The following is a 15548-nucleotide window of genomic DNA, read 5'->3' as shown; positions in this document are numbered from 1 at the left end:
GCAGCTCCTCTGGATAATTAGCACTTGGAAGTTTCATTTGGGGGATTACAGAGCTATTCTTTGTCCTTTTTCACAGTTCCTGCCTGTGAAATTGATGGCAGCTGAATTAAAGCTGCAGTAGGAACTCGGGGCTCTGTAAGGACTCCAAGCAAAAGCCATTAATGAAGTGACTGTTTAATTACATGACTGAGCCTGAATTCTCCTCTTCAGCAGAAGAAAGAAACTTTGCCAACATACAGAGTCTTCATGGTTCTGTACCGTGAACTCCAGTTAGGAAAAGAAATTTGCTTGAATCTCTCAAACTAATTTGCAGAGTCTCTCCACTTTCTTTCTCTCAGTCCATAGCAACGCATTCACACCAGTTCAGTTCAGGAACCTCTGCCTGGGGTTTCCCACTCAGACTGAATTTCTTCAACTTCAAAACAATTTCTCCCTCATAGCACTTGCTTTAATTTCACCCCTTCCACCTCCCATTAAGCCATATTTTTTTCATTTTTTGTTGCCAATTGCAACCTCCCAGTCCTCCCCTGCTGAAGCATGGCTGCCAGCACCACTGCTGCCTCAAGAATTCCATTCCCTTATAATGATACCACTAATCTGCTTGCCCAGGCTGCTCAAAACCTCACACATGCAGATGTTTGCCTGTATTTCCTGAGATATGTGCCCCAGTGTGGTTTGTATTGCTACAGAGCCTTGAAGTGACCCCTTTGATGCCGCAGGCCTGCCCCTTCCTTCAGGCTTCCTTGGTCTGAGCAGCAAGCAGAGCTGTCTAGATGTGATGATACTGAATCACAGAATCATTTAGTTTGGACAAAGCTACTAAGATTATCCAGTCCAACCATGAACCCAGCGCTGCCAGGTCCACCACTAAACCATGGGCCCCAAATGCCACATCTTGGTGTTCTTTTAAATGCCTCCAGGGATGGTCACTCCACCAATTCCTTGGGCAGCCTGTTCCAGTGGTTAACAACCCTTTCAGTGAAGATTTTTTTTCTCATATCTGATCTAAATCTCCCCTGGCACATCTTGAGGCCATTTCCCCTTAACCTGTCACTTTTTACCTGGGAGAAGAGACTGACCCCTACCTGGCTACCCCTTCCTTTCAGGAAGCTGTAGAGAGTAAGAAGGTCCTCCCTGAGCCTCCTTTTCTCCAGGCTGAGCCACCCCAGCTCCCTCAGCTGTTCCTCATCATGATGCCTCAGGTTTTAGCTTTTATATTTTTCAGGTTCTGTGCTGCTTTAGTGTGTGGGTCTGAGCTTCATATTAGGGGATGATGAGCTCTCTTCACAGAGTAGGGAGACAAAACAATTTCCTTCTCTAGCTGGGGACCAAGGACAAATGATAGAAATCTCAGGCCCAAGAGCATAAACAACGTGGACTGAAGAGAGGAAAACAAGAAGGATGGGACTTCATAAGCTAAAGCTGTAACTGGACAATTAACTGCTATATGCTAATGGACCAAAACTTGTAAAAGTGAGAGACCCTGTGACCGGTCATCCATTTTGTGACCATTTTGGGTTCATCTTGGGTGTAGCCCTGGCTGGGCTCTTATATAACCCAAAGTGTATCCATTGAGGCTTTTTAATAAACCCCTACTTTATTCTAGAACTCTGTCCAGCCTCTGTTCTAAGTCAGCCTTCTCAAGGCATCAATCAGACTCATGCTTTAGACCCTTCACCAGCAGCAGTTGGTTGGAATAAAACTCCTGCCTCCTTTTTTCCTTGCTCCCTATAAACAGCAGGCTGAGTTTTCAGATTGTAGAGTGCTCTATTTTGAAGCAGCTTCTGTCTTTGCCTGCTTTTTTACTGTATTTTTATGTAGCCATTTGCAAAACAGCTGCTTTCCGTGGGAAGTGGTGTTGGAGTCAGCGCCAGTCCGTGTGATAAATGAACTGTGTGAATCCAGCAACTTAACCTCAGCAAGGTCTGAGCCACAACATTTATTTAAAACTCTCTTTGTTTTCTGTAAATAATGGATCTGTGTGATCAAATATTTATTAAGAAAGGGGTTGTTTAGAGCTTTTGGATGTTGTGTGTTCCTGTGTGTAAAGGTAAAATCTTTCAGGCTGTTTTTAATCACAGCAGAACATCTCTTCATTTGTGCTATCCAAAAGGGGGAGATGCCTGATCCAAGTAGTATCTTAGTTGTTTTTGGTTTTGTTTTTGTTTTTTTTTTTTTTTTTCCTTTATTATAAAACACCAACTGTGAAATTTTTGGGAGAAAAAAGAAAATTATCCACCGTGAGCTCATTTTTTATTTAAGCACAAATTTTCAAGGAGGAAGTGGAAGGGGCATGAGTGGAGAAGGGAAGGAATCCAGAGGAGGCCATGAAGATGATTTGAGGAATGGAGCACCTCTCCTGTGAGGAAAGGCTGAGAGAATTGTGATTGTTCAGCCTGGAGAAGGGAGGACTCCAGGGTAAACTTCTTGTGGCCTTTAAGGTACATGGAGGGGGATACAAGAAGTCTGGAGAGGAACTTTTACAAGGACAGAGTCATAAGACAATGGGGAATGGCTTTAAAGTGACAGATTGCATGTTTAGATTGGATAATAGGAAGAAATTATTCCCTGTGAGGGTGGTGAGGCCCTGGCACAGGTTGCCCAGAGACGCTGTGGCTTCTCCATCCCTGGAATTGCCCAAGGCCAGGTTGGATGGGGCTTGGACCAACCTGGGATAGAGGAAGGTGTCCCTGCCCATGGCAGGGGGATGGAATGAGATGATCCTTAAGGTCCCCCCTGACCCAAACCATTCTGTGATTTGGTGTGATAGGAAAGACTTGGGAGCAAGTTTAGTGGTGAGACATTGGTGATCAATCTGTTTTCTCTGGTGAGAAGATGAGTAGGTAGGACACAGATTTTACTGACTCTTCACCTCGGTAGAATGCAGCTCTGGGATGGTTCCAAGTCAAGAATATCAGTTACACTGATTATGGTGGCCTGCATTCAGTATTTCAAAGGCAAGAATTTTCTATTTTGAAAGCTCTGAGCAAGTCTAATCTGTGACAAGTGAGAGATGGCAGAAGGAAATCACAGACTGTCTTTTGTTTTTCTAATTCATTTGTTTAATAGAATGTCTTTCTAGGGTACAATTTCATTTTGAGGGGTCAGAGATTAAAAAGCAATTTTCCCTTGCTAGCAGCAGCATAAACTAGTGAGTTACAATTCTCTTAATGGCCTCATTTAACAGAGGAGTGAATGGAAATCCTTGGTTACTGACTGGAAAACCACACTTAGACTCATCTTTGTACCCAGTGGCAGCACATATAATAAATTGCCCTGCTCAAAGGTCAAAGCTTTGAGAAATTGTATTAAACTTCCCTCTTAATGGGCTAGAGATACCAAGGAGTTAGGAGTATTATCTCTGGAGATGCATACCTAACTGGGATCCATGGAAATGAGGAACAGAATTTAAGCATCCTTGAGTCCCAGCTGTGTAGCCTGAAGTGTTATTGCACTGGGCTGTGAGCTTGTCACATCTCATCAAGCAGCAGAATGGTCGAGTTTGGTCAGTGTTTGCACTGGAAACCTCTGCTGAAAATCTAAAATCTGCACATGCAGGCAGCAGTGTTCTCCTGCTTGGTGCAGGGACACTGTCCAGGCAGTGCCACCATTCTTCAAGTATTTCCTGTAATGTCACTAAAGTGTCAATGAGTCAGAGGAGGCCACAGAGATGCTCAGAGGGTTGGAGACCCTCTGCTCTGGGGCCAGGATGGGATAGGAGGAAAGGAGAGAAGAGGAAGAGGGAGAGGGAGAGGGAGAGGGAGAGGGAGAGGGAGAGGGAGAGGGAGAGTCTAGGGGGACCTTAGAGCCCCTTCCAGTGCCTAAAGAGAATGGAAAGGAAATCTGGAGAGGGAATATTAAGAAGGGCCTGGAGTAGAAGGACAAGGGGCAATGGCTTTGAACTGAAAAAGGGTCAAATTCTATTAGATGTTAGGATGAAATTCTTCACTATGAGAGTGAAGGCCGTGGCACATATCACCCAGAGAAGCTGTGGCTGCCCCATCCCTGGAAGTGTCCAAGGCCAGGTTGGATGGGGCTTGGAGTAACCTGGGATAGTGGAAGGTGTCCCTGCCCATGGTGGGGAGGTTGGAATGAGATGATCTTTGAAGTCCCTCCCGACCCAAACCATTGGGTGACTCTAAAGATGCCACATTGGTTTTCAAAGCCACGGTGAAACTAGTAGTTGAATTCTACTGTGGGGATTTATATTCCAGTTTCTGTGTCTTGATTTTTAACTTGATATACTTGATGAGCACCAGTTTAGCAGTCCACCTTTCCACAGGGACAGTGTAAGTGACCTGCAGTTAATACGGTGTCATCTCATCAGACTTGGTACTTAAAATTTAGGCAGCTGGAAGAAAACAGGCTTAAGCTTCCTTTTCCACACCTCTGGAAGATTATTCATCCTGTTTCTCTTGGATATTGTACCTCAGTCTGTGATGAACAGTGCCCAGGAGGTGAACATCTTGCTTTCATGCTGACAGACAAGTACCTCCAAAAAACCACTTTATTAATAGACAGTGAGAGTTTGGCTTCTTTGCCTAAAAACTAATATTTAGTATCCTTTTGTGCTGAGTAGGGAATCCTGCTGCCCTTCTGGCTTCTGCTATGGAAGGCTGTTGTTCCGCCCCAAACCACTTTCACTTGTGTTACCTGTGTTTAAATGCTGCAAAGAACCTGGGGCATCTCCAATGGTCGGGAAGTAGCTGAGAAAAGTAAATGCTTATTCCCCTGTTGTGCTTTAATAACTGTATTGATCATGAAGGGAAAATGATATGTAAGGAGAAAAAAGCTACAGAAAATGAAATTGCTTTTATTTCCATTTTGACAAAGCCTGGAAGCACTTTAATCAAAGGTGTTTTCCATATTCCTGAAAGAAATCACAGGCCTGGTAGGACACCTTTGTAGCACAGCTCTGGGGTCGTGGCCTGGCTCTATCAGAAGTGGAAAATGGGAATTGTTAAGTTCAACTTGTGCTCAAGAGGAGAAAAGAGAGTCAATTATAGCCTTTCTAAATCTGACTTCAGCAACACACAAAGCTCTTAGAAACATTTTGAAATGAGGAATGAAAAGCAAGGAGTTCTGCGCAGGGTGGGACAATTTGGGATTTCATTTCACTTTGAAAGGGTCATTGCATATGTCTCTTTGTGAGGAGAAAGGATTTCCTTAGACAAAGAGGCATTTGACTTCTCGGTCTTCAGAGAAATATTATCTACAATTCTATCATGTGAGGGCTGTCCTTGTTTAGAAGATTCATAGGAGAAGCTTGTTCTTGCATGGCCAGCTCTGATGTCTCTTAATTTTGTTCTGCCTCACACCCTGTTATAAGTTCAGCATTGTCAGCTCAAGCCTTTGGCAAGATTCAGTCATTCCTAAATTCCCTGCTGGGGAATTAAGGGATTAAGGTTTTCTGTGGAATGCATTTAGGAGACTAGGGAACATCTGCAGGAACCTGCTCCTCTTCGTAAAGCACAACTTCATTTTTACTTTTTTTTTTTAAGATGACTCTAGGAAAAACAATTTACAAGGTGGGTCGAAAATTCATTATGATTTTTATGTCACAGTAAGTGCTGCATTTGATCCATTTTTAGTGGGCTTGGGTCTATTCTTCATAGTTTTTTGGTTTTTTCTAGTGAGCCACAACGTATCATTCTTCCTTTTTACAGACAACAGTGCTGTCTATTTACAAGAAACAATTCTTGCATCAGTTCTTTTTACTGTAGAAGACATTTTTCTTACACAGACCTGAAGCATATAAAAAGTAAAATAAACTCTATTTGTATTTATCTTTCCTCTTTAGAGTCCATCCCAATGGATATTATCCTTTTTCGGAAACATTTTTTTTGGTTAAGAGTTTAAAGAAAAGGGAATAATCTGTAGCTTCATGCTTTCAATGATGTCAAAGGCACATTAATGGAAGGAGAATAGAGCGTTATCCACTATACAGATCACATTTGCTGATTTAATAGTACTGGGGAGAATTCATGAGCGTGAAGGTAAGTTTATTTTTTTTCTAAGCAGAGAAATCTTAAATTCTACTCACAGTCTCCAAGCTTTCCCTGACTCTTCCCAGCTGTGCCTTTAAAAAGGGTTTATTACTGAATATTGAGTGGTATAAGGATGCTAATCTTGCTCTAGTTTGAGGGATTGCAATCTTGTTAATACTAGGCCATATTTCTCCCCATCCAGGCAAGATTTAAATAGATCTGAAACTAGTGAAGAAACAATTAAACCTAATTTTTGGTGACTATCAGCATGTCTTCCTTACATCTCAAGAAGAAGAAAATCCAAGTGCTGCTTTTCTTTGCCACAAGCAATGAGCATGAACATGGAATTCATTACAGCTCAGCTGATGCATGAGGTGGGACCCATCTCAACTCATTTTGGGTATATCCAAATCAGGAATTAATCACTGGCTGTGTGGCCCAGGTGCCCTACATCCCCACTAGAGATCTAGGAAGCAATTTGATTTCATATGGATGCTGAAAGATGGGATCAGTGATGCCATAGGATCCCCGAGACTATGGGGTCTGTACCAGCCCCAAACGTGGCCTGTGCCCTATCCCTCAGGTCTGTGTGGATGTGCCAGATCCCACAGGGCAGCTCATATCCAGATGTTTGTCTTTATGTGGGAGTGAGCCACACTGAGTAGGAGAGATCCCATTGCAGGGCAGTTTATTATGCCTGGGTTGAGAACACAAGCTTTAGTTTCCTTAAAAATGAATTCTCTAATTAATTTTACTCGAATGCAGCTTTAATTAATTTAATTCTCTATTAAATTAATTAATCCTTAAGTGGCTTTTGTGTGAGTGTTCATAACATTAGAAGAGGGCACTTTAATCTTCTGTCTGGGGCTGGGCACTGCCTTTGAGGCACGGGGCAGTTACTGAGGGCATGGGAAAGCAGCAGGAGTCATCCGAGAGCTGCCGAGCCAGGCTGCAGAGGAAAGGTTACAAAAAGAGTTGCTTAAGCTGAAAGAGAAAAGATAGAGTTGAAGATAAAGGTGTCTTGGTACATAAAAGTCTGCTGCAAGGAGGAAAAGAATAATCACTGCTTTTTTTTTTGTTGTCGTTGTTTATTACAGTTGGGAAGAACAAGAAGTAATGGACTTAAGTTGCAGCAGGAAAGAATCAGGGTTGATATAAAGAAAAGCTGTTTAATGATAAGGAGATTGAAATACTTCCTGGGGAGACTTTAGAGTCTCTAGCACTGGGTATCTGTAACAGTATCTAGTGAAACGTATTTCAGGAATGGTGTTTGTATAATTGCTTTTACTGTTGCCTGTCAGATCACGCTGCAAGGTCCAGTGTAAACAGGACATGTTCATATTGTATCACAAACCATCATTATCTAATCAGAAAATGCTGCAGCTGTAAATCATTCTTTGATTTTCATTCTCATCCTCTCCTCGTCCCCTGCCTTCTCCTCTCCAAAGTTCCTGTTAGGAAACTGCTTTAGGGGCCAAAATCGCTGATTTAGTTTGACAAAGGTGATGAGATTCAGCATTTTCTGTCAGCTCTGCTTAGACTGGGTGTTGGGGAAAAATCATAGAATCATGGAATGGCTTTAGTTGGAAGGGACCTTAAAAATCATCCAGTTCCATATCCCTGCCTTGGTCAGGGACACCTTCCACTATCCCAGGTTCCTCCAAGCCCCATCCAGCCTGGCCTTGAACACTTCCAGGGATGAGGAAGCCACAGCAGCAGCCTGCAGGGCCTCACCACCCTCACAGGGAAGAATTTCTGCCTAACATCTCATCATCTCATCTACATCTACCCTCCTTCAGCTTAAAGCTATTAAATCCCATGAATCACTTTATCCCAGTATTTTCTACATGGCTTCCAGGTGTCCCAGATTTGTTCTCCAAGTTATTTCCACAGAATTGTAGTCAATAAAATCATGGTGGGTGTCCTCAGCCCTTTGCATGAAGCAGCTGAGCCACACAGGCATTGATTTGACATTTGTGGGAGCTGGCATTGTACTCTCTTTTAAGGGTAACAGATAATCACCACATTTCACTTTAACAAGCTGTTGGAATTCTGAGTTCTGGTTATGTTTGATTAGCATCAGGGCTAGAAAATAAGGAGGATTTATAGTACGAGGGAAAATGAATGTGATGGTAGAATTCAGGAGGGAATGTATCCCTACTGCTGAATTAAATAAGGCCAGGGGCTGTCCTGTGAATCCAAGGCCTGGTTATGTCCTCATGATTAAATTATGAAATAGAAACATAGAATGGTTTGGGTTGAAAGTGACCTTTAAACGTCACCTAATCCAGCTCCCTGCAATGAGCAGGGACATCTCCTGTGCAGAAAGAGGACAGCATCCAAACACTCCTCTGGGAATGGCCCCTGCCACGTGCTACACAGGACCTGGGTCATTCCTTGGGAGAGCAGGACAAAGCTGCACCCAACAGAATGCATGGATGATGAAGAGTCACCATTTGTGGCTCTGCCTCATCCCTCTTCGAGTTATGAGTACAGAAGCAGCTGATTTGTTCCAAAATTTGTGCACAGACACTGTTTGCTTATTTTCTCCTTGCCCCAGGGTTTTGTATGACCATAATTTAGGTCAGGTCTGAGACACACCCCACTGCATCCTTGCATTACAGAGCTGTGAGATGCCTCCACGGGAGCAGCACTTCTTTTCCTGGGAGATAAACTGAAATTGAGTCCCTTGCTCTTGGTCCCTTCCTGAGCTGTCATTACTCTGCCCCTCTTGCCCATGCACTATGCTAAACCTGACCCAACTCACTCATTTTCACTCTGTCTTCGCCTTGGATCTCCTTTATTTCCTCTCTGGAGGTCCCTGACCCTTGGGCTGACCCTGACTTTTGTCACTGGACCTGCTCTGCTCCTGCTCAGGTGCTGTGGGACTGAGCCCTTGGTGGTGAGGGTGCTGCCCCAGCTCCCCTTCCTGTCACCCCCTTTCCTGGTTTGCCCTCCCTGAAAGAGCAGCTTGGGCTTGCAGCTCCCTGGAAACTCAAAATAAAAATTCTCTCAGGGGTCCATAAACTTAAACACTTTGAATGGTTTTTGAGAAAGATGAGCCCAGTGTTCACCAGCTCTGGTAGCTGTGCTGTGAGTCACGAGAAACCTGAATTTTATTTCTGATGGTCCAGTCAGAGATGAACTTGGTGCGCCCCTTGTTCGATTCAGTGCTTTTTTGTTTTGTCTTATTCTGTTGTTTTTTTGGGGACATATTTATAAACAGAAGAAACATTTTTTGACCCATAAATTTTGAAATAGTTGCTGTGTGATCAGTGGGGATATTGAATAGCTTTACTACTGATGCTACTTTTCGACAGCCAAAAAGAATTCTTAATTTGATAAGACAGCATTTTTTCGGTGCTAAAAGAGATAATAGAGTCAAAATGAAGAGGAGACTGAAGCGCTACTTGGACCCTTGGGCTCTGATAGAGACTAATCCCAAATAACAAATGGAAACAAATCTTTTCCACCATGATCACAAAGGTGATGGTCATTAATTGTCTGAAAGCCTCTATAAATGGCAACGAGAATTCACAACTTTTAGGAGCAGATATGCTGGAGGACAAAGGAGAGATGGCATATTTCTGTATCAACCTGGAAATTCACTGTAGAGAGAAAAAGAATTCTGAATATAGGTACTGCTTGCATAAAGCTGAATTGTGTTGGCAGGGAAGACATTGAATTCTGGGTATTGCATTTAGAGAGGATTTAAACATAGCAGAGGATCAGCAGCAAGCCATAAAGTAAGACCTGAAAGTCCAAGGATTTGGGAATGAGAGCAGCATGCCCAAGACCAGGCAGCAGATTGATCTATGCAGCAGGAAATGAGAGCACAGCACAGAGAAATACAAAGCAGCAGAACGATGTGACAGACAAAGTCGAGCTTACTTTTAATTTCTTTTTTTTAATTTAAGTTGCTCTCTAAATATTTGGAGTGCTTTCCAGCATGCACTGAAAGAGCCACCAAGTCATAGCCTGCTTTGGGTGTTATTGCCTTGAATCTGGAGAATCATCATGGAATTGGGACAGGAATAATCTGGTAGAAAGAAAGAAGAAGAATACACCCCCGACTCTGACCGTGCTGCTTCTGCACCAGCTGAGGGATGATGTCTGCTCTCCCCAGCCCCAGAGGTCGTGAAATGCCTGCTGTGCCTGCTGGCTGTGGCACTCAGCCTGCTGCATCAATGGCCATTGCCATAAACACACAGTGGACACCAGGAATTGGATTACATCTCCAACATATTCCCCAGCCTTTTACAGCAGCACTGCCTTCAGTGACAGGCAGCGTGGGTGTTGTTTTATTGCTTTTTCCCTGGTCTTCCTTGCATTTTAGCATCCAAAGCTGGTTAGGATTGAACAACAGAAAGAAGTTGTTGAATTGGTGTCGTCCAGCAGATCAAACAATCCTGGTGTCCCTGCTTTGTTTGCATCAATGAATAAAATGTTGGCCCCTGTGCAGCCATCCACAGATGGCTCTTCAGAGAGAAACAGGCATAAACTTGTAAAGTTTTGTCTCCTGGCTGGAGTTTTTGTGGTCCATCTTCTAAATGCAGTTCCAATCCCTGAAGACCAGGGAAGGAGTCAGCAGAATTTCTTGATAATAAAATCAAAACAAAATTATTTCAGATCTATTGATGGAGAGCAATAAGAAAAGGACTCGCCTCCAGAAGGTGGAAGGGAAGACTTATTTTTCACAGAATTGCAGAGTCGTTGAGGTTGGAAAATACCTCAAGATCACTGAGTCCAACCTTTCACCAATCACCACCTTGCCCACTAAACCCTATCAGAAAGTGCCACATCTGCTCATCTGTTGAACACTTCCAGGGATGGTGGCTCCACCACTTTCCTGGGCAGCCTGTTCCAATGTTTAACCACTCTTTCAGTGAAGACTTTTTTTCTTAATATCCAACCTACATCTTCTCTGGCATGACTCAAGGCTGTTTTCCATTGTCCTAACTGCCTGGGAGAAAAGGCTGATCCCGAGTTGCTGAACTTACCTGAAGCAAGATGAAAGATGGGGAGGGATATGTCAGGGGTAGAGCAGCATCAGGAAATGACCTGAGTAACCTGAAAAATCTGTGTAACTTCAACTGCAACAGCACACCAGACAACAAGTTGTATTAGAAGAGCTTCAGCACAAGTCCCCAAAACTCCTCAACCTCAGAATCACAAAATTAAATAGTCTGGAGATCCTCAAATCCAGCCTATCACAAAACACCACCTTGTCAACCAGATGATGGCTCCGAGTGCCACATTCAGTCTTTCCTTAAACACCTCCAGGGATGGTGACACCACCGCCTCCTTGGGCAGCCCCTTCCAGGGTCTGATCACCCTTTCACTGAAGAAATTCTCCTAATGTCCTCCCCTGCTACAGCTTAAGACCATGTCCCCTTGTCCTCTGGTTGTCTGGGAGAAGAGGCCAACCCCCAGCTGGCTACCTCCTCATTTCAGGGGGTTGTGGATAGTGGGAAGATTCCCCCCTGAGCCTCTTTTTCCCCAGGATAAAGCCTTTGTAGCTCCCTGCAGGTTCATTAAGTCTATCAGCACGCTGAGTACATTTATGTGCAGTTAAGCTGCACCCTGAGCTGCCTCTGGCTTGACACCTTGCTAACAAAATATGCTGGCCCTTGAAAGCACTGTCAGATGTCAACCTGGGAAAAGCTGCAGATCGATCCAGCCCTGCTGTGGCGGTGCAATACATTATTTTTTTCCCAGTCTGGATGTCCCTGCTGGCAGTGACTGCTGGCAAAACAGAGGCTGCAGCACTAAATTTATAAATGGATACCTACGTCTACAACCCAAAGGTGGCAGGTGGAGAGAAGTTCCTGCTGCTCCTGTGTTGCCATGGAATGTCCATGCTGGATGTGATTGACAGTCAAGAACATGTCAAGGATTTTTAACCAAAACCAAGATTTACTTTAATTGCATTTTTCTCAGTTTCCTTTCAATCACCAAAAATGTTTCATTTCAAACTTCCTGGGACTTTCCTTGTAATAATAGTGAATGGTTTAGGTTGGAAGGGACCATAAGGATCACCTAGTTCCGACCCCCCTGGCATCAGCACAGTTTTAGTCACTCTTTTTTAGGTTGTATTTGTATTTATGCTCTGTTCTGCAGCTGGCTGGGGAGGGCTGTGCTGCAAAACCCATCACCATCCCACCAACATCTGGGAAAGCCCTGTGTCACCTCCAGCTGGGAGTGGTTCAGCAGCACTCCTGTATATTAGTTGGTCTCATTCTTCTTTTTTTTTTTTTTTTTTTTTTTGTTGATTTGGTCTTTTTTCCATGTTTCAAAGAAAAATATGAGGATTTTCTATAGTCCTGTGAGAATTATTCTTCACTCCTGTCAGACTGATCATTTGCTTGAATGGCTTTGTGAGAGTGTTTTTTTGGGGAAGCACTAAATATCCCCTGCCACAATGTTATTCTAACACATTTGGTTTTATTTCGCTCACTACTAAAAAAAACATCCTTTTTTTATGAGTATTTTGCTATTAATTAATTAACCTGTCTCCCTAGGCCATATTTTCTCCCAGTCTTTTCCTAAACGTTCCACCTGTAGCTGACTTTTTTTACCAACCTTTTCATAAGTGTGGATGCTCCTCTCCAAACTCATTTGTCTACATGCAAAGCCAGTCAATGTGTGACTTCTTGATGCTCAAAATGAAACCAGAAGGAAGCAGCAGCAGTGAATTATGGTGTCTTTCTTGCATTTACATTAATTTTGTACATCAAGGCTTACCCTTCAGCAGGACAAGGGAGGAGAGCAGGACTAATTTTGCTAGAACTCTTCTTTTATTTGAGGAGAATTTTTCATTGCTCAGCTGTCAGCATTTTTTAGGTTGCCTAAAATAAGCAAATACATTAAATTCCTTTATGGAATTCTTGTGGAGTTGTTTTGTTTTGTTTTGTTTTGTTTTGCTTTGTTTTGTTTGGTTTTTTTTTTTTTGTTTTGTTTTTTTTGTTTTGTTTTGTTTTGTTTTGTTTTGTTTTCTGGACTAATGCTTGAAAATCCAGTGAGATTCAGATGAGCACATCCATGCCCTGTGGTGAGAATGTCTTCATGACCTCAGCTGGTGAGCATCTGGTACCCAGAAGCACTGAGTGTGAGGTAGCCCTGTAATTCTTGTTCTGCAGATGCTGCTCTTGACAACAAGCCAATCGTCCAATGAAACTCACTCCTGTTTGTTTGTTTTATATTCCTTGTATTTCTCCTGTATAGCATTCTCCATCAGAGCACATCAGTGGTTCATTTAAAATTTTTCGTTCCCAGGTCTGTGAGGTCTCCTGGACTAAATTTGTACTTAGCTTTATTTCTTACTTTTCTTTCCTTCTTGTGGGATTTTTTTTTCTTTTTCTAAGCCAAACAGAAAATTTCTCTTCAGGGTGAAAATCTGCCTTCTCCTCCTGCTTTTTCTCTTAATCTACCTCAAATTGAGGAATAAACAGGATGAGTCAATGGCAAAATAAGTCCTTTTGAAGTACTTGGGAAAAAAGCAAGTACCTTGATGTTTCATCACTTAAGCTTTTTTTTTTTTTTCCCTCATTCACAATCAATATTTCCTGTTTTTTCATTAGTGAAGTTCTACAGATATTTACCCCATATTCAGGGAGAGTTCAAGGGTGATAATGTGAAAATCAACGTTTCACATTTGAAATTCCATTTTTAATTTTACAGGAAAAGCTATTCAGGAGATTCCAGTTCTCCCTACACCATGAAAAGTTAAGGACATCCTTTACCAAATGATGTCCAGCCTACCAAAATTAATTAGGAATTGAAAAGGTGTTGTCTGTGGATGTGGGGTGGTTTTGGGATTTTCATGAACCAAGGATGGATGCAGGCTGAATTATTCCCTCTCCCTGCACAGTTGCCTCATTTTTTCCATAGTCCAAGATTTGGCAGTGAGCTTCACAAATAAATATTCTGCATTTCCCCCTGACCTTCCTGAGAGTTTCTCTGAGCAAAACAAACACCTGCCTTTTCTTTAAAGTGCCCATTGCTCCTTCATCCCATAACACCAATCCTGGCCACAGCCATCATTCCCCGGAATGAGTTCAGTTTATCAAGGCTGGGTTTTCAGCCCTCAAAAATCTTCTTCCCTCTTCCTCAAACAGGAAAACATAAAAATTCTTCCTCTGTTTGCTTCGCAGCTGCCTAACAAAAGAACACTGGGGGCGTTTGTTTTACCACAAATGAAGAAATCTGAACTTGTGATTTATCCTACCTATATCCCTGTTCCACATGTCTAAATCCCTTAGGCCCAAATTATTAAAACTACGAAAAGAAAATTAATTCCTGCTGGATGAATGGGACAGAAGGATTGTACTGCCAGTGCCAACGTCGATGTCGTATCTGGTATGCTAAAGGGTGGTACCACAGGGAGAAGTGCCTTGGAGTAAAGCAGCTTGAAACATGGCCTAATTAAAATATGTTTCTTTAATTGCATTAATCAGGCACTTAATAGGATTAAAACAATTGCTCCTTTCACTTTTATCCTGTAGTTCCTTTCTTTCTTCACGGAAATTCTATATTTATAGCTGTTTGTGATTCTTTGCATTTCAATTCATATCTTAAAAACAGTCTGCTTCCATCTGAGTTCACCTCCTAACAAAGAATGGTCCAGAAAATCCAACTTAGAATAGATTTCCTTCTCTTTATCTGAAAAGGTATTTGCTGTTGTGTGTCCAGATCTAGTGACAAAATCAAATAACAGATGGTTATTTGTAGTTACATAAACCAGATCGTTTCTGTAGTTGTATTTGGAGATGAAGAAAGGTAAATTTCAGTCTCAGTTTTCACAGTTTCACTCTGGGATAAATCTAGGTAACAGGACTACTTTGTTAATTTGTTTTGCTGTGTTTCTTTTTTTTTTTTTTCCCTTCTGTTTATAGTGGATTTTTGGAGGTTTAAATTACAGTTTTATTGTAAAATATTTACTCCAACTTACTCCACTGTAAACTCGACTAAGTGCTGAAATCAGAACTTTGTCCAAGTGGATTTTCAGGGCAGTGAAAGCAGAACTTCACTTATTGTTACCAGCAACAGCCAGCCCCCAGAAGTGCTTACATTTCTAATTTTCAGGTGCATCAAACTAAATTATAAGGAAGCGTATTTCACAAAAATCTACAATGGGCTTTAACAAATCAGAACTCCCCTGAAAGAAGCATTTTCGCAAATGTCATTCAGCTGATCAGATTTTTATAAATTTGTACTTTTGTGGCATTATGTACCATCCCTGCTGTGCTAATGAGAACTGCACATTTAATTATTGATTTTTCCCCCCTTTAAAAGCAGAGGGCTGGCTTCCTGTCAAGTCTCTTGCAATCTCTCTGCCTTTGTCCCCCTGGTTTCAGAAGCAGTGGTTGGATGTTTCTGTTTTATGCAAATGTTAATGCAAAATATGAAAATGACCTTGAAAAAATTTTAATCAGTGTGTCCTTTCACAATAATTATAAGGATGGGGTAGAAAGGAAAAATCTGAGCTATTGCAAAATATCTAAACGTAAAAAGAGGTCTTTCCAAGTTAAATGTGAATGCATTGTACATAATTTTTCAACC

General features: G+C 42.2%; 1 protein-coding gene across 16 annotated transcripts in view; it reads left to right on the top strand.

Annotated features, from left to right (window-relative positions):
• TSNARE1 (t-SNARE domain containing 1) overlaps positions 1-15548 on the top strand; it is a 452764-nt gene that overhangs the window by 290618 nt on the left and 146598 nt on the right. The window contains exons 13-14 of one of the 16 annotated variants that reach the window (XR_008436580.1): positions 5801-5996; positions 6190-6222. The exons of the other annotated variants lie outside the window; for them this stretch is intronic. The gene's annotated coding sequence lies outside the window, so the exon portion shown is untranslated. Of the gene's footprint in view, positions 1-5800; positions 5997-6189; positions 6223-15548 lie in introns of those variants that run through there. 16 annotated transcript variants of the gene reach the window in all.

Source organism: Vidua macroura, chromosome 1, assembly GCF_024509145.1.
Source record: "Vidua macroura isolate BioBank_ID:100142 chromosome 1, ASM2450914v1, whole genome shotgun sequence".
NCBI classification, from domain to species: Eukaryota; Metazoa; Chordata; class Aves; order Passeriformes; family Viduidae; genus Vidua; species Vidua macroura.
The sequence above is the reverse complement of the archived record's forward strand: the minus strand, read 5'-3'. Positions and strand labels throughout refer to the sequence as shown.